Here is a 24,283-nt window from a genome sequence, read left to right on the forward strand (position 1 = left end):
TGCCAAGTTCCACAAACGACCACTCCAAATATACATATATTTGTACATATGTATATAAAATATATCTTTATATTTTCTGTATTCATAATCAAATCATGCTCATGTTATAATTTTTAGGATATGGGAAACATTTCACATACCCAATAATATTATCACATTTTATATACCAAACTATTTAATTCTTGCATTCATATCACATATCATTAAATTCCAATATTAGAAATACTTCCAAGTTCCACAAACGACCACTCCAAATATACATATATTTGTACATATGTATATAAAATATATCTTTATATTTTCTGTATTCATAATCAAATCATGCTCATGTTATAATTTTTAGGATATGGGAAACATTTCACATACCCAATAATATTATCACATTTTATATACCAAACTATTTAATTCTTGCATTCATATCACATATCATTAAATTCCAATATTAGAAATACTTCCAAGTTCCATATACGATCACTCCATGCTTTTTGCATTCATATTATTTCATATATACATTCACATTTGCACATATGCATATACACTATGTTTCGTGTGTTCACATAATAAAATTTTTATAAGTATCATTTCATATGTAATTAAGTATAACAAACTTATAATATAACATTATATTCATATTCAAGCCAACGTAATTTATATAGGATAAATAATTTATCCATATTTATATAAAATATATTCTTTTTAATATATATCTATATATAAATATATATTACCATTTATAGGTATATATTCATATAAATATATAAAAATAATTTTCATATATAAAGAATAAATTTATATATATCGAATCATCAAGCAAAGGATAAGCTTCAGTGGATCGCAGTATGGCAGCTGCTCAACCACTTACAACACCTTGCCTGTTACAAAAGTCGTTTACAATTGATTCTAGGCTTTGTCATTGTATTAAATAATGTTTTTATATGCAACTAGCGCGGCATCAGGTGATCGATGATCCTCCCAATTTACTATGTTACAAATTACATTGGCATCACATCCATTGTCGTTTATAAAATAAATTATAAACTTTTAATGGTTTAGAAGCCATACAATGCAAATTGCCCCTTATTTATCATTGCAGTCCAGCACGGATACGACCTTAGAGGCGTTCAGGCATAATCCAACGGACGTAGCGTCATACCACTGTTCGCTCGAACAAGTATTGTGCCATTGGTCCGTACCTGCGGTTCCTCTCGTACTACGCAGGAATGCTGTCGCAACAACGTTTTGTCATTAGTAGGGTAAAACTAACCTGTCTCACGACGGTCTAAACCCAGCTCACGTTCCCTTGCATGGGTGAACAATCCAACGCTTGGTGAATTTTGCTTCACAATGATAGGAAGAGCCGACATCGAAGGATCAAAAAGCGACGTCGCTATGAACGCTTGGCCGCCACAAGCCAGTTATCCCTATGGTAACTTTTCTGACACCTCTTGTTAAAAACTCTTTAAACCAAAAGGATCGATAGGCCGAGCTTTTGCTGTCCCTGTGTGTACTGAACACCGAGATCAAGTCAGCATTTGCCCTTTTGCTCTATGTGTGGTTTCTGTCCGCACTGAGCTGGCCTTGGGACACCTCCGTTATTATTTGAGAGATGTACCGCCCCAGTCAAACTCCCTACCTGGCAATGTCCTTGAATTGGATCATACCTGAGTAATTGGAGTTATACCAAATTTTCAAATTGAAAATACATAAATGCATTTTCTCATTAAAGAATTTGTTTGCGATTATATAACAAACTCGTGATACTTTGATCAAGAAGCTTGCATCAAAACCCAATACCATAAGATATAATAAATATATCCGTATAATGGCTAGGAAATGATACACGTTCCATTTAATCAAGTAAGTAAGGAAACAATAAGAGTAGTGGTATTTCATTGTCGATACCAAACCGAAATCTAATATCTCCCACTTATGCTACACCTCTTATGTCTCCTTACACTGCCAGATTAGAGTCAAGCTCAAAAGGGTCTTCTTTCCCCGCTAATTATTCCAAGCCCGTTCCCTTGGCTGTGGTTTCGCTAGATAGTAGATAGGGACAGTAGGAATCTCGTTAATCCATTCATGCGCGTCACTAATTAGATGACGAGGCATTTGGCTACCTTAAGAGAGTCATAGTTACTCCCGCCGTTGACCCGCGCTTACTTGAATTTCTTCACTTTGACATTCAGAGCACTGGGCAGAAATCACATTGTGTCAACACCCGCTAGGGCCATCACAATGCTTTGTTTTAATTAGACAGTCGGATTCCCCAAGTCCGTGCCAGTTCTGAATTGATTGTTAATTGATAATCGTTATAATTAATAAGAACTAACTGGTTTAACCCAATTAGTATTCTTAAAAATTTTAGCAAGAAAGTTCCACAATTGGCTACGTAACTAAACTATCCGGGGAACAAGTAACTACCATAAATGATAGAAACTCTATTTACCCAGAACGAGCACATAAACCATGTTATTGTTTCCCAATCAAGCCCGACTATCTCAATCTTCAGAGCCAATCCTTATCCCGAAGTTACGGATCTAATTTGCCGACTTCCCTTACCTACATTATTCTATCGACTAGAGACTCTTCACCTTGGAGACCAGCTGCGGATATTGGTACGGCCTGTTGAGAAGTTTGCGTGTCCCCACCATAAATTTTCAAGGTCCGAGGAGAAAATATCGACACAACAGTATATGTCATGCTCTTCTAGCCCATCTACCATATCTCTCTGCGAAAGACTTCCATGGTAGTACGGCTATAAAACAGAAAAGAAAACTCTTCCGATATCTCTCGACGGCTTCTTTATGGTCGTTCCTGTTGCCAGGATGAGCACGAGGCCCATATTTAATAACAAACGGATACTCAACAGGTTACGGAATTGGAACCGTATTCCCTTTCGTTCAAAATTATTCAAGTATTTAAAAATCATAAAAGATTTGACAATATTACTCACTGATTTTTTACTTGAAAATTTTCGGCTTTCGCCTTGAACTTAGGACCGACTAACTCGTGATCAACCACTGTTCACACGAAACCCTTCTCCACTTCAGTCCTCCAAGGTCTCATTCGATTATTTGCTACTACCACCAAGATCTGTGCCAATGGCAGCTCCATGAAGGCTTACGCCAAACACTTCTACGCATACCATTGTACCTTCCTACTCACTAAAGTTTCAAAATTTATATCACAAGTAATATAAATCATCTACTTTAGCGGTAATGTATAGGTATACAACTTAAGCGCCATCCATTTTAAGGGCTAGTTGCTTCGGCAGGTGAGTTGTTACACACTCCTTAGCGGATTTCGACTTCCATGATCACCGTCCTGCTGTTTTAAGCAACCAACGCCTTTCATGGTTTCTGCATGAGTTGTTAATTTGGGCACCGTAACATTACGTTTGGTTCATCCCACAGCGCCAGTTCTGCTTACCAAAAGTGGCCCACTGGGCACATTATATCATAACCTTAAACTTCATATCAAGAAAGTTAAGGTTCTTACCCATTTAAAGTTTGAGAATAGGTTAAGATCGTTTCGACCCTAAGGCCTCTAATCATTCGCTTTACCAGATAAGATTATTTTATATAACATTAAAATGCACCAGCTATCCTGAGGGAAACTTCGGAAGGAACCAGCTACTAGATGGTTCGATTGGTCTTTCGCCCCTATACTCAATTCTGACAATCGATTTGCACGTCAGAACTGTTTCGGTCTTCCATCAGGGTTTCCCCTGACTTCAACCTGATCAAGTATAGTTCACCATCTTTCGGGTCACAGCATATATGCTCAAGGTACGTTCCAGTTAGAGGCATAAATAATATAAATATTATCATACATAACTATATAGAACGCCCCGGGATTGTGTTAATTATCTATAAATAGTTAAAAAACTAATCCCATTATTAGTCAAGTTAATTACGCTATTAGGTTTATCTCCCAATAACTTGCACATATGTTAGACTCCTTGGTCCGTGTTTCAAGACGGGTCCCGAAGGTATCCTGAATCTTTCGCATTGTTAATCATACAAATGCATATAATAAACACAAAAATCAATGATAATTATGCCATTATATAATTTCGAAAAATTAACGCACTGTATTAATTTTAATTTATCAACACTTTATCAAATTAATGACATTTATTCTATGTTAAAATGCAAGCATAATAATTTGAATAAACTATAAGTCATATTTTATGATAAATTTGTTATATGCTAATAGATTACAATGTCCTTATATGGAAAAAATGCACACTATTATTATAATATTGTTAAAATATTACAACTTTAATGATGAATTTTCCATAACGGATATTCAGGTTCATCGGGCTTAACCTCTAAGCAGTTTCACGTACTGTTTAACTCTCTATTCAGAGTTCTTTTCAACTTTCCCTCACGGTACTTGTTTACTATCGGTCTCATGGTTATATTTAGTTTTAGATGGAGTTTACCACCCACTTAGTGCTGCACTATCAAGCAACACGACTCTTTGGAAACATCATCTAGTAATCATTAACGTTATACGGGCCTGGCACCCTCTATGGGTAAATGGCCTCATTTAAGAAGGACTTAAATCGTTAATTTCTCATACTAGAATATTGACGCTCCATACACTGCATCTCACGTTTGCCATATAGACAAAGTGACTTAGTGCTGAACTGATTTCTTTTCGCTCGCCGCTACTAAGAAAATCCTGGTTAGTTTCTTTTCCTCCCCTAATTAATATGCTTAAATTCAGGGGGTAGTCCCATATGAGTTGAGGTTGTATATACGTATATTAAAATTTATAATGATAATTACACTATATTATTATATATAGAGCGTTCTCATAATGAAATCATTATAATATTCGTATTTTATAACGAATATCACGAAGAATATTAAATATTTATATTTACAACAAAATTTCCTTTCGAAACATTAATAAGAGGCAATTCTAGATGAAAAAACTTTAATTATTTTTTTATGCTAGACATTCCTCAGTATTATTTGATTCAAAAAGGACAAAAAAATATATATTTTTCTTCGTTCTTCTCACACAAATATATACAACAATGAGAGATAATGCGTTTCCATTTAATATCAATATTATGAATATATATATATATACATATCCAATAATATACAATATGCTTAAAAATTTCGTAAAATTTTTAAACAACTTATTTAGCATAGTCTTACAACCCTCAACCATATGTAGTCCAAGCAGCACTATAAAATTAATTAAAGTACCAAACAGCATGGACTGCGATATGCGTTCAAAATGTCGATGTTCATGTGTCCTGCAGTTCACACGATGACGCACAGTTTGCTGCGTTCTTCATCGACCCATGAGCCGAGTGATCCACCGCTTAGAGTGATTAAAATTTGTTTATTCATTTATTTGTCAGATATGTCTTTATTGAAAGAAATTAAAAATACACCATTTTACTGGCATATATCAATTCCTTCAATAAATTTTAATTTTATCCTAAAAGAATGTTGCGAAATGTCTTAGTTTTATATAAACGATATATTACCATATTGTTAAATAATATAATATGTATTTTGGCTTGTTTGATAATTATCAATTTATATAAAAGTATTAACCTGAAATCAGGTACAACATTGTACTTTTTAGGCTGTTGCATTAACCAATGTATGCCCATAGCTATGATGGACAATACATATTCGCAACGCGTGCATACTATGGTACATATGCACACAGATTTTATAAATCAATATTATTGTAATAATATCATCAATATGTATTTATATATTAATTGCTACACACATAGAACACAATGTTATATGTATAGCTACTACTAAATGAGTATATTGGCAATATAATTAATTAATATAAACATATAATATATACAACTGAATATATTTTTTTTACAATTATGATTTTATAAAAACATATTTTGTTTGGTAAATTGGCAATATATATATATTTTTGTTAACGGTAGAAACATACAATAATGATCCTTCCGCAGGTTCACCTACGGAAACCTTGTTACGACTTTTACTTCCTCTAAATAATCAAGTTCGGTCAACTTTTGCGAAACAACCGTAACACGCAAGGCGTCACAGTGATCACGTCCGGAGACCTCACTAAATAATTCAATCGGTAGTAGCGACGGGCGGTGTGTACAAAGGGCAGGGACGTAATCAATGCGAGTTAATGACTCACACTTACTGGGAATTCCAAGTTCATGTGAACAGTTTCAGTTCACAATCCCAAGCATGAAAGTGGTTCAGCGGTTTACCCGGACCTCTCGGTCTAGGAAATACACGTTGATACTTTCATTGTAGCGCGCGTGCAGCCCAGGACATCTAAGGGCATCACAGACCTGTTATTGCTCAATCTCATTATTGCTAGACGCAATTTGTCCATTTAAGAAGCTAGTGTCCTTATAATGGGACAAACCAACAGGTACGGCTCCACTTATATAAACACATTCAAACACAATAAACATTTTACTGCCACCATGAATGAAGGCTATATAAGCTTCAACACCATAATCCTGAAGATATCTATTTAATATATTTGAGTCTCGTTCGTTATCGGAATTAACCAGACAAATCACTCCACGAACTAAGAACGGCCATGCACCACCACCCATAGATTCGAGAAAGAGCTATCAATCTGTCTTACACACTTATGTTCGGACCTGGTAAGTTTTCCCGTGTTGAGTCAAATTAAGCCGCAGGCTCCACTCCTGGTGGTGCCCTTCCGTCAATTCCTTTAAGTTTCAGCTTTGCAACCATACTTCCCCCGGAGCCCAAAAGCTTTGGTTTCCCGGGAAGCGACTGAGAGAGCCATAAAAGTAGCTACACCCAATTGCTAGCTGGCATCGTTTATGGTTAGAACTAGGGCGGTATCTGATCGCCTTCGAACCTCTAACTTTCGTTCTTGATTAATGAAAACATCTTTGGCAAATGCTTTCGCTTAAGTTAGTCTTACGACGGTCCAAGAATTTCACCTCTCGCGTCGTAATACTAATGCCCCCAAACTGCTTCTATTAATCATTACCTCTTGATCTGAAAACCAATGAAAGCAGAACAGAGGTCTTATTTCATTATCCCATGCACAGAATATTCAGGCATTTGAAGCCTGCTTTAAGCACTCTAATTTGTTCAAAGTAATTGTACCGGCCCACAATAACACTCGATGAAGAGCACTAATGCAGGTTTTTAAATAGGAGGAATATATAAAAAAATACAAGTACTTAATTATATATAAGAACTCCACCGGTAATACGCTTACATACATAAAGGTATAGTACTAACCACAATTGTAAGTTGTACTACCCGTATGAAGCACAAGTTCAACTACGAACGTTTTAACCGCAACAACTTTAATATACGCTATTGGAGCTGGAATTACCGCGGCTGCTGGCACCAGACTTGCCCTCCAATTGGTCCTTGTTAAAGGATTTAAAGTGTACTCATTCCAATTACAGGGCCTCGGATATGAGTCCTGTATTGTTATTTTTCGTCACTACCTCCCCGAGCTGGGAGTGGGTAATTTACGCGCCTGCTGCCTTCCTTAGATGTGGTAGCCGTTTCTCAGGCTCCCTCTCCGGAATCGAACCCTGATTCCCCGTTACCCGTTGCAACCATGGTAGTCCTAGATACTACCATCAAAAGTTGATAGGGCAGACATTTGAAAGATCTGTCGTCGGTACAAGACCATACGATCTGCATGTTATCTAGAGTTCAACCAATGTAACGATCTTGCGATCGCTTGGTTTTAGCCTAATAAAAGCACACGTCCCATAAGGTCCGTGTTTTAATTGCATGTATTAGCTCTAGAATTACCACAGTTATCCAAGTAACTGTTAACGATCTAAGGAACCATAACTGATATAATGAGCCTTTTGCGGTTTCACTTTTAATTCGTGTGTACTTAGACATGCATGGCTTAATCTTTGAGACAAGCATATAACTACTGGCAGGATCAACCAGAATAATGTTTTCGTTTCGTGCGCATACGCTCACATATGTAAATATTTGACAACTCAATAATACTTTTGAATAAAAAAAAAAATAAATAAATATTTTTTATCAACAGTTTATGAGAATTTGTTAAACGATTGTGGCCATTTTTATATAGCATTCACATTCGCCATTTTTCTCTATATAAATATATATATTTTATTATATACATTTTTTTTTCGTTCAAAAATATCTTTTTATTTGCACTTAATATATTATCACACGTATATAGGCTTAAACCAATATTAATTGTGTTTAAACTATGTATTTTGACAACAAATTTAAAATTTATCCAATTTCGTATGCGTTTTTTGTGATATACATTAAATAAAACCAAACACATGAGTTCATGTGGAATGGAATTTATATATTTTGGCAATATTTGAATTTGCATATAAATCGCTTTGATTATATGCTGGTACATTGTTGAAATGGCACTCATACAATATTTAATCATATAAGACCATTTCCAAAAATTCACGATAATAATTCGAAACAGAAATGATATATACTAAATAGTATATATCTTGGTTAGTTTCACTATATTATCTTTATTAAGATCAATTTGAAAACAAATATCTCCTATTAAACACTACTTTGAGTATAATGACAACATATAATAATATTATATACAATACTGTACCAAATATTGTATACAATACCGATGGACATCAACTGTCCATCATGTATAGGTTTTCTGCCACGCTTTCCGCAAATCGGGTATTTTTGCTTTAGAGTGCCTCTTAACAATAGTTTCTTTTCGTATTTTAATAAAAAATACAATACTATCACTTCAAAATTATTCATATATATTAAGAAATATATATATATTCATATAAAATACACAGACATTGTCGGCTAAGTATATTCCCCATATCATATGAAATAAATTAATAATTTTTCATTATAAAATTTTCATATGAAATATACCATGCACGAGACTACCACTCCCTATATAGGTTTTCTGCCACGCTTTCCGCAAATCGGGTATTTTTACTTGAGAGTGCCTCTTAACAATAGTTTCTTTTCGTATTTTAATAAAAAATACAATACTATCACTTCAAAATTATTCATATATATTAAGAAATATATATATATTCATATAAAATACACAGACATTGCCGGCTAAGTATATTCCCCATATCATATGAAATAAATTAATAATTTTTCATTATAAAATTTTCATATGAAATATACCATGCACGAGACTACCACTCCCTATATAGGTTTTCTGCCACGCTTTCCGCAAATCGGGTATTTTTACTTGAGAGTGCCTCTTAACAATAGTTTCTTTTCGTATTTTAATAAAAAATACAATACTATCACTTCAAAATTATTCATATATATTAAGAAATATATATATATTCATATAAAATACACAGACATTGCCGGCTAAGTATATTCCCCATATCATATGAAATAAATTAATAATTTTTCATTATAAAATTTTCATATGAAATATACCATGCACGAGACTACCACTCCCTATATAGGTTTTCTGCCACGCTTTCCGCAAATCGGGTATTTTTACTTGAGAGTACCTTTTAAAAATAGTTTCTTTTCGTATTTTAATACAAAATACTATACTATCACTTCAAAATTATTCATATATATTAAGAAAAATATATATACGCATATAAAATAAACAGACATTGCCGACTTAGTATGTTCCCCATATCATATGAAATTAAATTAATTATTTTTATTACATTCATCATTCATTTACATGAAAAATATCATATCAGCTGGTATCTTTGCTTTAATTTCACATATACACGTAATATATCTATTTATATTAAATACATTTTTATATTTTCTATATTTATAATCGCATTATGATTATGTTATAATGTTATATTATATATGAGAAACATTCCCATATCCATATCCATATCCATATCCATATCCATATAAAACCTAATATTGATATTTTATAGCACACCTCGGCGTTATTTGTTATTTTTATTCATTATAACACAATGTCAAAAATATACATATATTTTTGTAAATATGTATATAAAATATATCATTATATTTTCTCTATTCAAAATCAAATCATGCTCATGTTATAATTTTAAGGATATGGTGAATGTTTCCCCATATCCATAATATTGTCATTTTATATACAAAACTATTTAATTCTTGCATTTATATCACATATCATTGAATTCCAATATTAGAAATACTGCCAAGTTCCACAAACGACCACTCCAAATATACATATATTTGTACATATGTATATAAAATATATCTTTATATTTTCTGTATTCATAATCAAATCATGCTCATGTTATAATTTTTAGGATATGGGAAACATTTCACATACCCAATAATATTATCACATTTTATATACCAAACTATTTAATTCTTGCATTCATATCACATATCATTAAATTCCAATATTAGAAATACTTCCAAGTTCCACAAACGACCACTCCAAATATACATATATTTGTACATATGTATATAAAATATATCTTTATATTTTCTGTATTCATAATCAAATCATGCTCATGTTATAATTTTTAGGATATGGGAAACATTTCACATACCCAATAATATTATCACATTTTATATACCAAACTATTTAATTCTTGCATTCATATCACATATCATTAAATTCCAATATTAGAAATACTTCCAAGTTCCATATACGATCACTCCATGCTTTTTGCATTCATATTATTTCATATATACATTCACATTTGCACATATGCATATACACTATGTTTCGTGTGTTCACATAATAAAATTTTTATAAGTATCATTTCATATGTAATTAAGTATAACAAACTTATAATATAACATTATATTCATATTCAAGCCAACGTAATTTATATAGGATAAATAATTTATCCATATTTATATAAAATATATTCTTTTTAATATATATCTATATATAAATATATATTACCATTTATAGGTATATATTCATATAAATATATAAAAATAATTTTCATATATAAAGAATAAATTTATATATATCGAATCATCAAGCAAAGGATAAGCTTCAGTGGATCGCAGTATGGCAGCTGCTCAACCACTTACAACACCTTGCCTGTTACAAAAGTCGTTTACAATTGATTCTAGGCTTTGTCATTGTATTAAATAATGTTTTTATATGCAACTAGCGCGGCATCAGGTGATCGATGATCCTCCCAATTTACTATGTTACAAATTACATTGGCATCACATCCATTGTCGTTTATAAAATAAATTATAAACTTTTAATGGTTTAGAAGCCATACAATGCAAATTGCCCCTTATTTATCATTGCAGTCCAGCACGGATACGACCTTAGAGGCGTTCAGGCATAATCCAACGGACGTAGCGTCATACCACTGTTCGCTCGAACAAGTATTGTGCCATTGGTCCGTACCTGCGGTTCCTCTCGTACTACGCAGGAATGCTGTCGCAACAACGTTTTGTCATTAGTAGGGTAAAACTAACCTGTCTCACGACGGTCTAAACCCAGCTCACGTTCCCTTGCATGGGTGAACAATCCAACGCTTGGTGAATTTTGCTTCACAATGATAGGAAGAGCCGACATCGAAGGATCAAAAAGCGACGTCGCTATGAACGCTTGGCCGCCACAAGCCAGTTATCCCTATGGTAACTTTTCTGACACCTCTTGTTAAAAACTCTTTAAACCAAAAGGATCGATAGGCCGAGCTTTTGCTGTCCCTGTGTGTACTGAACACCGAGATCAAGTCAGCATTTGCCCTTTTGCTCTATGTGTGGTTTCTGTCCGCACTGAGCTGGCCTTGGGACACCTCCGTTATTATTTGAGAGATGTACCGCCCCAGTCAAACTCCCTACCTGGCAATGTCCTTGAATTGGATCATACCTGAGTAATTGGAGTTATACCAAATTTTCAAATTGAAAATACATAAATGCATTTTCTCATTAAAGAATTTGTTTGCGATTATATAACAAACTCGTGATACTTTGATCAAGAAGCTTGCATCAAAACCCAATACCATAAGATATAATAAATATATCCGTATAATGGCTAGGAAATGATACACGTTCCATTTAATCAAGTAAGTAAGGAAACAATAAGAGTAGTGGTATTTCATTGTCGATACCAAACCGAAATCTAATATCTCCCACTTATGCTACACCTCTTATGTCTCCTTACACTGCCAGATTAGAGTCAAGCTCAAAAGGGTCTTCTTTCCCCGCTAATTATTCCAAGCCCGTTCCCTTGGCTGTGGTTTCGCTAGATAGTAGATAGGGACAGAATGAATCTGATCTCTCAGCTTTATTTTACGTGGCGGTTCCTCAGGGAGGGATTTCAACCACGGCGTCTAATGTTTATCTGCAGCTTAGCCTCGATTAGTGCGATATATTTACATATATCACGCCATCACGCACCACCGCTACATACGCAGGAACCTGGTACAATGCGCCAGTTAGCGCCCCTAAAAAGAAGCTATAGCTATGTACATAGCGACTCTTCTGGTACCAATTGAAAGTATCCTGGTCGGGCATACAATCCCCCTTGGTGAGGGGCGAGGTGTATCTAACACGTCTTCCGATCTATGGGTCTCGGCACCCGGTTGAGAGCGCAACTCCACGAGGAGCCTAGCGGCTCTCCCCGCGTAACGTTTGGGTATCAACCACAGCCACCACGATACTCCCACTAGGGGGCCGACCTCAATGTGCAGCCTTGGAACTGCACAACCCGTGGTACCGATCTTAAGGACTCAGCTCGATCCTCCCTTTTAGCCCCGACCGGCCTGGATAGGGAATCCACCCAGCCCGTGCGCCGCTTGCGCATTCAGCAGCTGCTGTCGCCTGGAGAACGCCAGTCCGGCGAACCTGTCGAGAGTCCGCATTCTCTCCTGAGAAGCCGTCACATCGGAGAAGGTCCAGTCGCCATCCGTGTACTGCACTCCAAGTCCATCGAGGTCTCGCAAGTCTGTATAGAGGGGACAAGCACATAGGAAGTGCTGCCAATCCTCGCGTTCTGCGCCGCATAGACATGCTGGCGTGTCGCTAAGGCTTCTTCCATGCAGAAATGCATTGAGCGATCCGTGGCCTGTCAGCAGGAACCCAGCGCGCAGCGTGAAGCCAAACCTTCGTTCGCTGTAGACGAAGCCTGCGTTCGGGATGAAGCGGTGCGTCACCCGTCCTGGGGAGTCACCATCATCCCATCTGCGTTGCCACTCGCACAACAGGTCTTCGTCTAGTCGCGCCATCTTCTGCTTCCAGCTAAGATTTGCCAAATCTTCGCCGTACAGCCAATCGCTCTCCTCCAGCGGGTAGTCACGCTTTAGCTTGAAGCTGATTGCCAGGCGTCTGGCAGCCAGATCAAACGGGGGGGCTCCAGCTAGTACTTGCAGTGCCATGGTGGACACTGTTCGGCATACCGGTAGGCATCCAATCAGGACGATCCTTTGGCACGCAAGCAGATGCCTCCTGGCAACCACTTGCGTCGTCGTCACGACAGACCAAACCGAGGCACCAAATAGTGCACAGGGCACCATGAGTCCGGCATATATTGTCCGCTTTGCGCGGGGACTGAGTCCCCAGTCGACCCGCAGTACGCGCGACAATGCCCCTACGACTCCGGTCAGCTTATCACGCAAGCCCGTGATGTGCGGGAGAAAACTCAACCGCTCGCCGACCGTGATGCCTAGGTACCGATACTTGCGCTTATATGGCAGGCTTGCTCCAGCAAACCGTACCACTGGCGGCCGTCTAAGTATGCCTTTGAGCAGCATGATCGCCGTCTTGCTAGTTGAAACGGCAACGCCGACTTCAACTCCCCAAGCGCCTACGATGGACATTAACTCACCTCCTTTTTGTTCGAGCTCTGATCGGGCATTCCCTTCGATGAGGAGGAGCAAGTCGTCAGCATACGCGCTGAGCGCACCAAGGGGCTCTAAGCGCTGGAGCAACACGTCCATTAAGATGTTCCATATAAACGGACCACTTATGGACCCCTGCGGGCAACCTCTTGTCACCGGAACAGTGGCTACTCCATGCCTACTGACGATGCTCGCACTCCGGCCGGAGAAGAAACTTCGCCACAAGCTTGCTTCTCGGCATCCCAGCTCAAGGAGGCGGCGTAGTGCAGCATTCCACTCAACGTTGTCGAAGGCTCCCTTGAAATCCACGAAGACTCCGAGCACGTATTTCGACCGGCTGGCCGAAACAGTACTCACGACGTGTTTCCAAGCATCCTCCACACAACGTCCTTGGCGAAAGCCAAATTGCCATCTGCAGCCATCCGGAATGGTGTCCTTCAGACGATTCACCATGATGCCCTCAAGCACTTTGCCCAGCACTGGCAACAGACAGATACCCCGATATGAGGTAGGATCGGTCCGGTCCTTATCGGGTCCCTTCAGGAGTGGAACCACCCTGGGATGCTTCCATTCCGTTGGGAAATACCCTGTCTCCAGGCAGCGGGAATACATCGCTGTCATGTGCTGAGGGATGGCACGCCACAATGCCTTGCAAATGGCACCTGTGATGCCGTCCATGCCAGGAGAGCGTCTGCTCTTCAACCTGGCGACGCATGCATCAACCTCGAAAGCTTCGAGGGCCGGTGGAGCCTCGATCGGGATGGCAATGTGTGCATTCGTCTCCGCAACAGGAAAGAAGTTGCGAAGGAGCACACCCGCACAGTCGCGCCATGTTGCGACCAGCCTACCATCCGTTCGAAGGCATCCAATCTCCGTGCTCTTTTTGCGGCCTCGGCAAATCCTGTAGACGTGCCCCCATGGATCATCTCTGTTCTCTCCCACGAAGCGTCGCCAGTTGTCTTCCTTCGATCTCAGGATGAGCTTCTTGTACTGCGCTGAGGAGATCCTCAACGCGAGCACAAGTTCCTCTGCTGCGTCGGTCTCATGCCGACGAGCGTCCTGGAGCCTTCGCCTCAGTCTCCTGACCTCTCGGCGTTTGGAGTGTAGTTCGGCAGTCCACCAAACTACTTTTCTCGCGGCTCTCGGTGTGCTGCGTCGCAGCACTCTGTCGCACACACTGTGCACTACAGAGCGCAGTGCAGACACTTGGTTGTCCAACGGCGATTCGGCGATGTCTTCCGGTAATTCGGCAATCTCCCTTACCACTTCCTCCTCGAACAATCGCCAGCGCGCATTGGAAAGCTTCCATGACGGCACAGGAGCAATGGGCTCAACTGTGTCGTTCGGGTCAGTCGTCACCACAACATGGATCATGTTGTGATCGCTGGTGTCCCATTCCTTCACTTCCCAATCGTATGTGGCCCACATAGTCGCAGCTTGGTTGACGATTGTCACATCGATATCGCTTTGGCCTCTACGGTTATCGAATGTAAACACCCGACTGGCTTCATTGAGCACGCCGGCTCTCATCTCGGTTATCCACTCAGACAGCAGCTCACCCCGTGCATAGTTAGCTTGCCCCCGATTGTGTCCGGAGAGCTTGCTAAACCACGCTGGGGATACTGCGTTCGCGTCGAGCCCAAAGATGACAGGAGTGCGGCTGCCCAGCAGCAGCACCGCATCTAAGTACCTGAGGTACGGCGCCAAGTCGGTGTCGAATTGGCAGTACACGGAGCATAGGAAGATTGAGCCGAATCTTCCCGTAACTCTGACGCATACTCCAAAATCCGTGGTAAGGGTCTCCATTGGCATGCAGATGGCGTCCGGTTCGTCGACGATGATAGCAGCTTTTCCTCGGCGGTCCTGGAAAACTCGCATTCCAGAAGGAAGGCCGGTAATCCGCCCTGCTCCATCGACGTACGGCTCCTGGACCAGTGCGAACTGACGGCCAGAGCTGCGCATGATGGCTCCGAGTTCCATCACAGCCGCTCGGCCACGGCCACAATTAGCTTGGATGAAGCTAAACATTAATGTCTAGCTTGCACCCTCGCCAGTACCGCTCCGTAGATCGGGCACGCCGCTGACAGCATGGAATGTGCTGCAGGGTACCCCTTGAAGCGGCAGTTGCGGCAGTCCACGGGGTTGGGACACCGTGCAACGTTGTGGCCGTTCTGTCCACACCGGTGGCACACGTTCTCCTTTAGGCGACATTGCGACACCTTGTGGTCGAAGCCTGCACATCTGTGGCAGGCGTATGTTCTGACCAAGGAGCGGCAGCGGCATCTAAACCACTTAATGTATACGCATTCGCGCAACGCCTCCTGTGCCTTTGCGTCGACCTCTAGCGTCACGTTGATCGTGGCGCCATCGGTGACCGACCAGGGTTTACTGCCCAGGTGAACCGACTTTTTGAACTCCGCGGCTGTCATGGTCTCCTCCAGGTTCTTTGTGAAGAGCTCCTCCATGAACTCTTCCGGTGTTATGGACGTGTCCACGTCATACACCACGACCTGAGGCTTGGTCTCCGGCCTCTTCTTCACCTCCAATCCTGCTTCGGTGAATTTGCTGCTGGCCACTACCTTCCTCAGTTCGCTCACTGAAGGGGTGCGAATAATCGCTCCTCCGCTCTTCAGCTCGCGAACCTCGTGGACGCGGACTCCAAGAGTCGGCACCACGGTCTTCTTGACACGCTCCACTAGCTCCTTGCTGGTCTCCTCCGGGTTTTTGCTCTTTATTAGAGCAGACCAGGTATCCCTAGGCTTTGGGATCGGTGCAGCGACGGCGCTCGGTGCGGGCAGGCCTGGGAAGGCTGTCGCATACGCAGCGGCTGTGACGGCATTGGTGCCCGTGTGGGCAGCAGCAGCGGGTCTCGGTGGAGGCGGCATCCTTGCCCTCTCCTCCAGGCGCACCTTTTCCCCAGCCAGGGCCATGACCAACTCGTCGTACCGGTTGGTCGCGACGAGGATTTCCATTGAGGCCTCGGGCGGCATCAGCCCCTTCAGGACAGCCTCGCTCACCGCCATCCTTATTGCAGACATTTCTGCGATGATGGCCGAGTAACCTGCCGCGACAATGGCAGTTGCCGGGCATGTGGCAGCGGTGGTGGCAGCGGTGGTGGCAGCGGTGGCGGCAGCGGTGGCGGCAGCGGTGGTGGCAGCGGCGGCAGAAGTACTGGCAGCGGTGGTGGCAGCGGCAGCGGCAGCGGCAGAGGTGGATGGAGCCTGCTCAAAGGGGAGCGACGTTGGCGGCGATCTCTCGGCTGGGATCGGCCGCTCTCCAGCTAGCCCAATCCCAAGCCCGATCTTTTTGGCTCCCTGTTTGACGGCTGAGGACTTCGGCCGACCCCGCCTGCGGGCGGGAACGCTCGACGACGAGCTCGCCCCTACACTAGCCACGCTAGTGTCGCTGGCGTCGGCCTCCGTCTCTATTTCCATAGCCCGGCGAGTTGTGGCTCCCTCTATTGGCGTGACTCAACACTAATCGGCACTTAGTGGAGACTCGAACCAAAGTCTCAGCAGAGACACGAACCGAACGCTCCGAACTCGAGCCAAAGCTTCCAACCAAAGCTTCGAACTCGAACGTGCTGTCGAACTATTCCGACTTGTTGTCGAACTATTCGAACCTGTTGTCGAACTAAGGTTCCGCACGTGGCTGTTTTTAGCGTTTATTTTGCAAATATTAATTTGCAAATATCTGCCTTGTTCTTTCACCAAATTAACTCCCGATTTCACTCACGAACAGCGCGTGATCTCGCAGCAATTTTGATGTATTTTCCACTTGGAAAAATCACTTTTTACTTTCTTCGAACGACGGTATAGCGGACCGCTTGAAAAACACGTCTGCTTCGAATGGCAGTCAAAAAGCAACTGAGTAGATAGGGACAGTAGGAATCTCGTTAATCCATTCATGCGCGTCACTAATTAGATGACGAGGCATTTGGCTACCTTAAGAGAGTCATAGTTACTCCCGCCGTTGACCCGCGCTTACTTGAATTTCTTCACTTTGACATTCAGAGCACTGGGCAGAAATCACATTGTGTCAACACCCGCTAGGGCCATCACAATGCTTTGTTTTAATTAGACAGTCGGATTCCCCAAGTCCGTGCCAGTTCTGAATTGATTGTTAATTGATAATCGTTATAATTAATAAGAACTAACTGGTTTAACCCAATTAGTATTCTTAAAAATTTTAGCAAGAAAGTTCCACAATTGGCTACGTAACTAAACTATCCGGGGAACAAGTAACTACCATAAATGATAGAAACTCTATTTACCCAGAACGAGCACATAAACCATGTTATTGTTTCCCAATCAAGCCCGACTATCTCAATCTTCAGAGCCAATCCTTATCCCGAAGTTACGGATCTAATTTGCCGACTTCCCTTACCTACATTATTCTATCGACTAGAGACTCTTCACCTTGGAGACCAGCTGCGGATATTGGTACGGCCTGTTGAGAAGTTTGCGTGTCCCCACCATAAATTTTCAAGGTCCGAGGAGAAAATATCGACACAACAGTATATGTCATGCTCTTCTAGCCCATCTACCATATCTCTCTGCGAAAGACTTCCATGGTAGTACGGCTATAAAACAGAAAAGAAAACTCTTCCGATATCTCTCGACGGCTTCTTTATGGTCGTTCCTGTTGCCAGGATGAGCACGAGGCCCATATTTAATAACAAACGGATACTCAACAGGTTACGGAATTGGAACCGTATTCCCTTTCGTTCAAAATTATTCAAGTATTTAAAAATCATAAAAGATTTGACAATATTACTCACTGATTTTTTACTTGAAAATTTTCGGCTTTCGCCTTGAACTTAGGACCGACTAACTCGTGATCAACCACTGTTCACACGAAACCCTTCTCCACTTCAGTCCTCCAAGGTCTCATTCGATTATTTGCTACTACCACCAAGATCTGTGCCAATGGCAGCTCCATGAAGGCTTACGCCAAACACTTCTACGCATACCATTGTACCTTCCTACTCACTAAAGTTTCAAAATTTATATCACAAGTAATATAAATCATCTACTTTAGCGGTAATGTATAGGTATACAACTTAAGCGCCATCCATTTTAAGGGCTAGTTGCTTCGGCAGGTGAGTTGTTACACACTCCTTAGCGGATTTCGACTTCCATGATCACCGTCCTGCTGTTTTAAGCAACCAACGCCTTTCATGGTTTCTGCATGAGTTGTTAATTTGGGCACCGTAACATTACGTTTGGTTCATCCCACAGCGCCAGTTCTGCTTACCAAAAGTGGCCCACTGGGCACATTATATCATAACCTTAAACTTCATATCAAGAAAGTTAAGGTTCTTACCCATTTAAAGTTTGAGAATAGGTTAAGATCGTTTCGACCCTAAGGCCTCTAATCATTCGCTTTACCAGATAAGATTATTTTATATAACATTAAAATGCACCAGCTATCCTGAGGGAAACTTCGGAAGGAACCAGCTACTAGATGGTTCGATTGGTCTTTCGCCCCTATACTCAATTCTGACAATCGATTTGCACGTCAGAACTGTTTCGGTCTTCCATCAGGGTTTCCCCTGACTTCAACCTGATCAAGTATAGTTCACCATCTTTCGGGTCACAGCATATATGCTCAAGGTACGTTCCAGTTAGAGGCATAAATAATATAAATATTATCATACATAACTATATAGAACGCCCCGGGATTGTGTTAATTATCTATAAATAGTTAAAAAACTAATCCCATTATTAGTCAAGTTAATTACGCTATTAGGTTTATCTCCCAATAACTTGCACATATGTTAGACTCCTTGGTCCGTGTTTCAAGACGGGTCCCGAAGGTATCCTGAATCTTTCGCATTGTTAATCATACAAATGCATATAATAAACACAAAAATCAATGATAATTATGCCATTATATAATTTCGAAAAATTAACGCACTGTATTAATTTTAATTTATCAACACTTTATCAAATTAATGACATTTATTCTATGTTAAAATGCAAGCATAATAATTTGAATAAACTATAAGTCATATTTTATGATAAATTTGTTATATGCTAATAGATTACAATGTCCTTATATGGAAAAAATGCACACTATTATTATAATATTGTTAAAATATTACAACTTTAATGATGAATTTTCCATAACGGATATTCAGGTTCATCGGGCTTAACCTCTAAGCAGTTTCACGTACTGTTTAACTCTCTATTCAGAGTTCTTTTCAACTTTCCCTCACGGTACTTGTTTACTATCGGTCTCATGGTTATATTTAGTTTTAGATGGAGTTTACCACCCACTTAGTGCTGCACTATCAAGCAACACGACTCTTTGGAAACATCATCTAGTAATCATTAACGTTATACGGGCCTGGCACCCTCTATGGGTAAATGGCCTCATTTAAGAAGGACTTAAATCGTTAATTTCTCATACTAGAATATTGACGCTCCATACACTGCATCTCACGTTTGCCATATAGACAAAGTGACTTAGTGCTGAACTGATTTCTTTTCGCTCGCCGCTACTAAGAAAATCCTGGTTAGTTTCTTTTCCTCCCCTAATTAATATGCTTAAATTCAGGGGGTAGTCCCATATGAGTTGAGGTTGTATATACGTATATTAAAATTTATAATGATAATTACACTATATTATTATATATAGAGCGTTCTCATAATGAAATCATTATAATATTCGTATTTTATAACGAATATCACGAAGAATATTAAATATTTATATTTACAACAAAATTTCCTTTCGAAACATTAATAAGAGGCAATTCTAGATGAAAAAACTTTAATTATTTTTTTATGCTAGACATTCCTCAGTATTATTTGATTCAAAAAGGACAAAAAAATATATATTTTTCTTCGTTCTTCTCACACAAATATATACAACAATGAGAGATAATGCGTTTCCATTTAATATCAATATTATGAATATATATATATATACATATCCAATAATATACAATATGCTTAAAAATTTCGTAAAATTTTTAAACAACTTATTTAGCATAGTCTTACAACCCTCAACCATATGTAGTCCAAGCAGCACTATAAAATTAATTAAAGTACCAAACAGCATGGACTGCGATATGCGTTCAAAATGTCGATGTTCATGTGTCCTGCAGTTCACACGATGACGCACAGTTTGCTGCGTTCTTCATCGACCCATGAGCCGAGTGATCCACCGCTTAGAGTGATTAAAATTTGTTTATTCATTTATTTGTCAGATATGTCTTTATTGAAAGAAATTAAAAATACACCATTTTACTGGCATATATCAATTCCTTCAATAAATTTTAATTTTATCCTAAAAGAATGTTGCGAAATGTCTTAGTTTTATATAAACGATATATTACCATATTGTTAAATAATATAATATGTATTTTGGCTTGTTTGATAATTATCAATTTATATAAAAGTATTAACCTGAAATCAGGTACAACATTGTACTTTTTAGGCTGTTGCATTAACCAATGTATGCCCATAGCTATGATGGACAATACATATTCGCAACGCGTGCATACTATGGTACATATGCACACAGATTTTATAAATCAATATTATTGTAATAATATCATCAATATGTATTTATATATTAATTGCTACACACATAGAACACAATGTTATATGTATAGCTACTACTAAATGAGTATATTGGCAATATAATTAATTAATATAAACATATAATATATACAACTGAATATATTTTTTTTTACAATTATGATTTTATAAAAACATATTTTGTTTGGTAAATTGGCAATATATATATATTTTTGTTAACGGTAGAAACATACAATAATGATCCTTCCGCAGGTTCACCTACGGAAACCTTGTTACGACTTTTACTTCCTCTAAATAATCAAGTTCGGTCAACTTTTGCGAAACAACCGTAACACGCAAGGCGTCACAGTGATCACGTCCGGAGACCTCACTAAATAATTCAATCGGTAGTAGCGACGGGCGGTGTGTACAAAGGGCAGGGACGTAATCAATGCGAGTTAATGACTCACACTTACTGGGAATTCCAAGTTCATGTGAACAGTTTCAGTTCACAATCCCAAGCATGAAAGTGGTTCAGCGGTTTACCCGGACCTCTCGGTCTAGGAAATACACGTTGATACTTTCATTGTAGCGCGCGTGCAGCCCAGGACATCTAAGGGCATCACAGACCTGTTATTGCTCAATCTCATTATTGCTAGACGCAATTTGTCCATTTAAGAAGCTAGTGTCCTTATAATGGGACAAACCAACAGGTACGGCTCCACTTATATAAACACATTCAAACACAATAAACATTTTACTGCCACCATGAATGAAGGCTATATAAGCTTCAACACCATAATCCTGAAGATATCTATTTAATATATTTGAGTCTCGTTCGTTATCGGAATTAACCAGACAAATCACTCCACGAACTAAGAACGGCCATGCACCACCACCCATAGATTCGAGAAAGAGCTATCAATCTGTCTTACACACTTATGTTCGGACCTGGTAAGTTTTCCCGTGTTGAGTCAAATTAAGCCGCAGGCTCCACTCCTGGTGGTGCCCTTCCGTCAATTCCTTTAAGTTTCAGCTTTGCAACCATACTTCCCCCGGAGCCCAAAAGCTTTGGTTTCCCGGGAAGCGACTGAGAGAGCCATAAAAGTAGCTACACCCAATTGCTAGCTGGCATCGTTTATGGTTAGAACTAGGGCGGTATCTGATCGCCTTCGAACCTCTAACTTTCGTTCTTGATTAATGAAAACATCTTTGGCAAATGCTTTCGCTTAAGTTAGTCTTACGACGGTCCAAGAATTTCACCTCTCGCGTCGTAATACTAATGCCCCCAAACTGCTTCTATTAATCATTACCTCTTGATCTGAAAACCAATGAAAGCAGAACAGAGGTCTTATTTCATTATCCCATGCACAGAATATTCAGGCATTTGAAGCCTGCTTTAAGCACTCTAATTTGTTCAAAGTAATTGTACCGGCCCACAATAACACTCGATGAAGAGCACTAATGCAGGTTTTTAAATAGGAGGAATATATAAAAAAATACAAGTACTTAATTATATATAAGAACTCCACCGGTAATACGCTTACATACATAAAGGTATAGTACTAACCACAATTGTAAGTTGTACTACCCGTATGAAGCACAAGTTCAACTACGAACGTTTTAACCGCAACAACTTTAATATACGCTATTGGAGCTGGAATTACCGCGGCTGCTGGCACCAGACTTGCCCTCCAATTGGTCCTTGTTAAAGGATTTAAAGTGTACTCATTCCAATTACAGGGCCTCGGATATGAGTCCTGTATTGTTATTTTTCGTCACTACCTCCCCGAGCTGGGAGTGGGTAATTTACGCGCCTGCTGCCTTCCTTAGATGTGGTAGCCGTTTCTCAGGCTCCCTCTCCGGAATCGAACCCTGATTCCCCGTTACCCGTTGCAACCATGGTAGTCCTAGATACTACCATCAAAAGTTGATAGGGCAGACATTTGAAAGATCTGTCGTCGGTACAAGACCATACGATCTGCATGTTATCTAGAGTTCAACCAATGTAACGATCTTGCGATCGCTTGGTTTTAGCCTAATAAAAGCACACGTCCCATAAGGTCCGTGTTTTAATTGCATGTATTAGCTCTAGAATTACCACAGTTATCCAAGTAACTGTTAACGATCTAAGGAACCATAACTGATATAATGAGCCTTTTGCGGTTTCACTTTTAATTCGTGTGTACTTAGACATGCATGGCTTAATCTTTGAGACAAGCATATAACTACTGGCAGGATCAACCAGAATAATGTTTTCGTTTCGTGCGCATACGCTCACATATGTAAATATTTGACAACTCAATAATACTTTTGAATAAAAAAAAAAAATAAATAAATATTTTTTATCAACAGTTTATGAGAATTTGTTAAACGATTGTGGCCATTTTTATATAGCATTCACATTCGCCATTTTTCTCTATATAAATATATATATTTTATTATATACATTTTTTTTTCGTTCAAAAATATCTTTTTATTTGCACTTAATATATTATCACACGTATATAGGCTTAAACCAATATTAATTGTGTTTAAACTATGTATTTTGACAACAAATTTAAAATTTATCCAATTTCGTATGCGTTTTTTGTGATATACATTAAATAAAACCAAACACATGAGTTCATGTGGAATGGAATTTATATATTTTGGCAATATTTGAATTTGCATATAAATCGCTTTGATTATATGCTGGTACATTGTTGAAATGGCACTCATACAATATTTAATCATATAAGACCATTTCCAAAAATTCACGATAATAATTCGAAACAGAAATGATATATACTAAATAGTATATATCTTGGTTAGTTTCACTATATTATCTTTATTAAGATCAATTTGAAAACAAATATCTCCTATTAAACACTACTTTGAGTATAATGACAACATATAATAATATTATATACAATACTGTACCAAATATTGTATACAATACCGATGGACATCAACTGTCCATCAT

At 39.3% G+C, this 24,283-nt stretch overlaps 5 non-coding genes and 1 pseudogene across 5 annotated transcripts; all 6 read right to left on the reverse strand.

The window, feature by feature from the left end:
- Positions 1 to 798: 798 nt before the first annotated feature.
- On the reverse strand, positions 799 to 4,761 carry LOC117185576 (large subunit ribosomal RNA). The gene has a single exon (XR_004471085.1). It is a non-coding gene; the product is annotated as a large subunit ribosomal RNA (ribosomal RNA).
- A 415-nt stretch (positions 4,762 to 5,176) lies between these two features.
- On the reverse strand, positions 5,177 to 5,355 carry LOC117185580 (5.8S ribosomal RNA). Its single transcript, XR_004471087.1, has one exon. It is a non-coding gene; the product is annotated as a 5.8S ribosomal RNA (ribosomal RNA).
- A 599-nt stretch (positions 5,356 to 5,954) lies between these two features.
- On the reverse strand, positions 5,955 to 7,949 carry LOC117185573 (small subunit ribosomal RNA). The gene has a single exon (XR_004471082.1). It is a non-coding gene; the product is annotated as a small subunit ribosomal RNA (ribosomal RNA).
- Positions 7,950 to 10,960: 3,011 nt separating this feature from the next.
- Positions 10,961 to 20,380, reverse strand: LOC117185577 (uncharacterized; annotated as a pseudogene).
- Positions 20,381 to 20,795: 415 nt separating this feature from the next.
- Positions 20,796 to 20,974, reverse strand: LOC117185581 (5.8S ribosomal RNA). Its single transcript, XR_004471088.1, has one exon. It is a non-coding gene; the product is annotated as a 5.8S ribosomal RNA (ribosomal RNA).
- Positions 20,975 to 21,574: 600 nt separating this feature from the next.
- On the reverse strand, positions 21,575 to 23,569 carry LOC117185574 (small subunit ribosomal RNA). Its single transcript, XR_004471083.1, has one exon. It is a non-coding gene; the product is annotated as a small subunit ribosomal RNA (ribosomal RNA).
- Between the last annotated feature and the right edge of the window lie 714 nt (positions 23,570 to 24,283).

This window comes from Drosophila pseudoobscura, unplaced genomic scaffold (genome assembly GCF_009870125.1).
Source record: "Drosophila pseudoobscura strain MV-25-SWS-2005 unplaced genomic scaffold, UCI_Dpse_MV25 Unplacedtig00000864, whole genome shotgun sequence".
NCBI lineage: Eukaryota > Metazoa > Arthropoda > Insecta > Diptera > Drosophilidae > Drosophila > Drosophila pseudoobscura.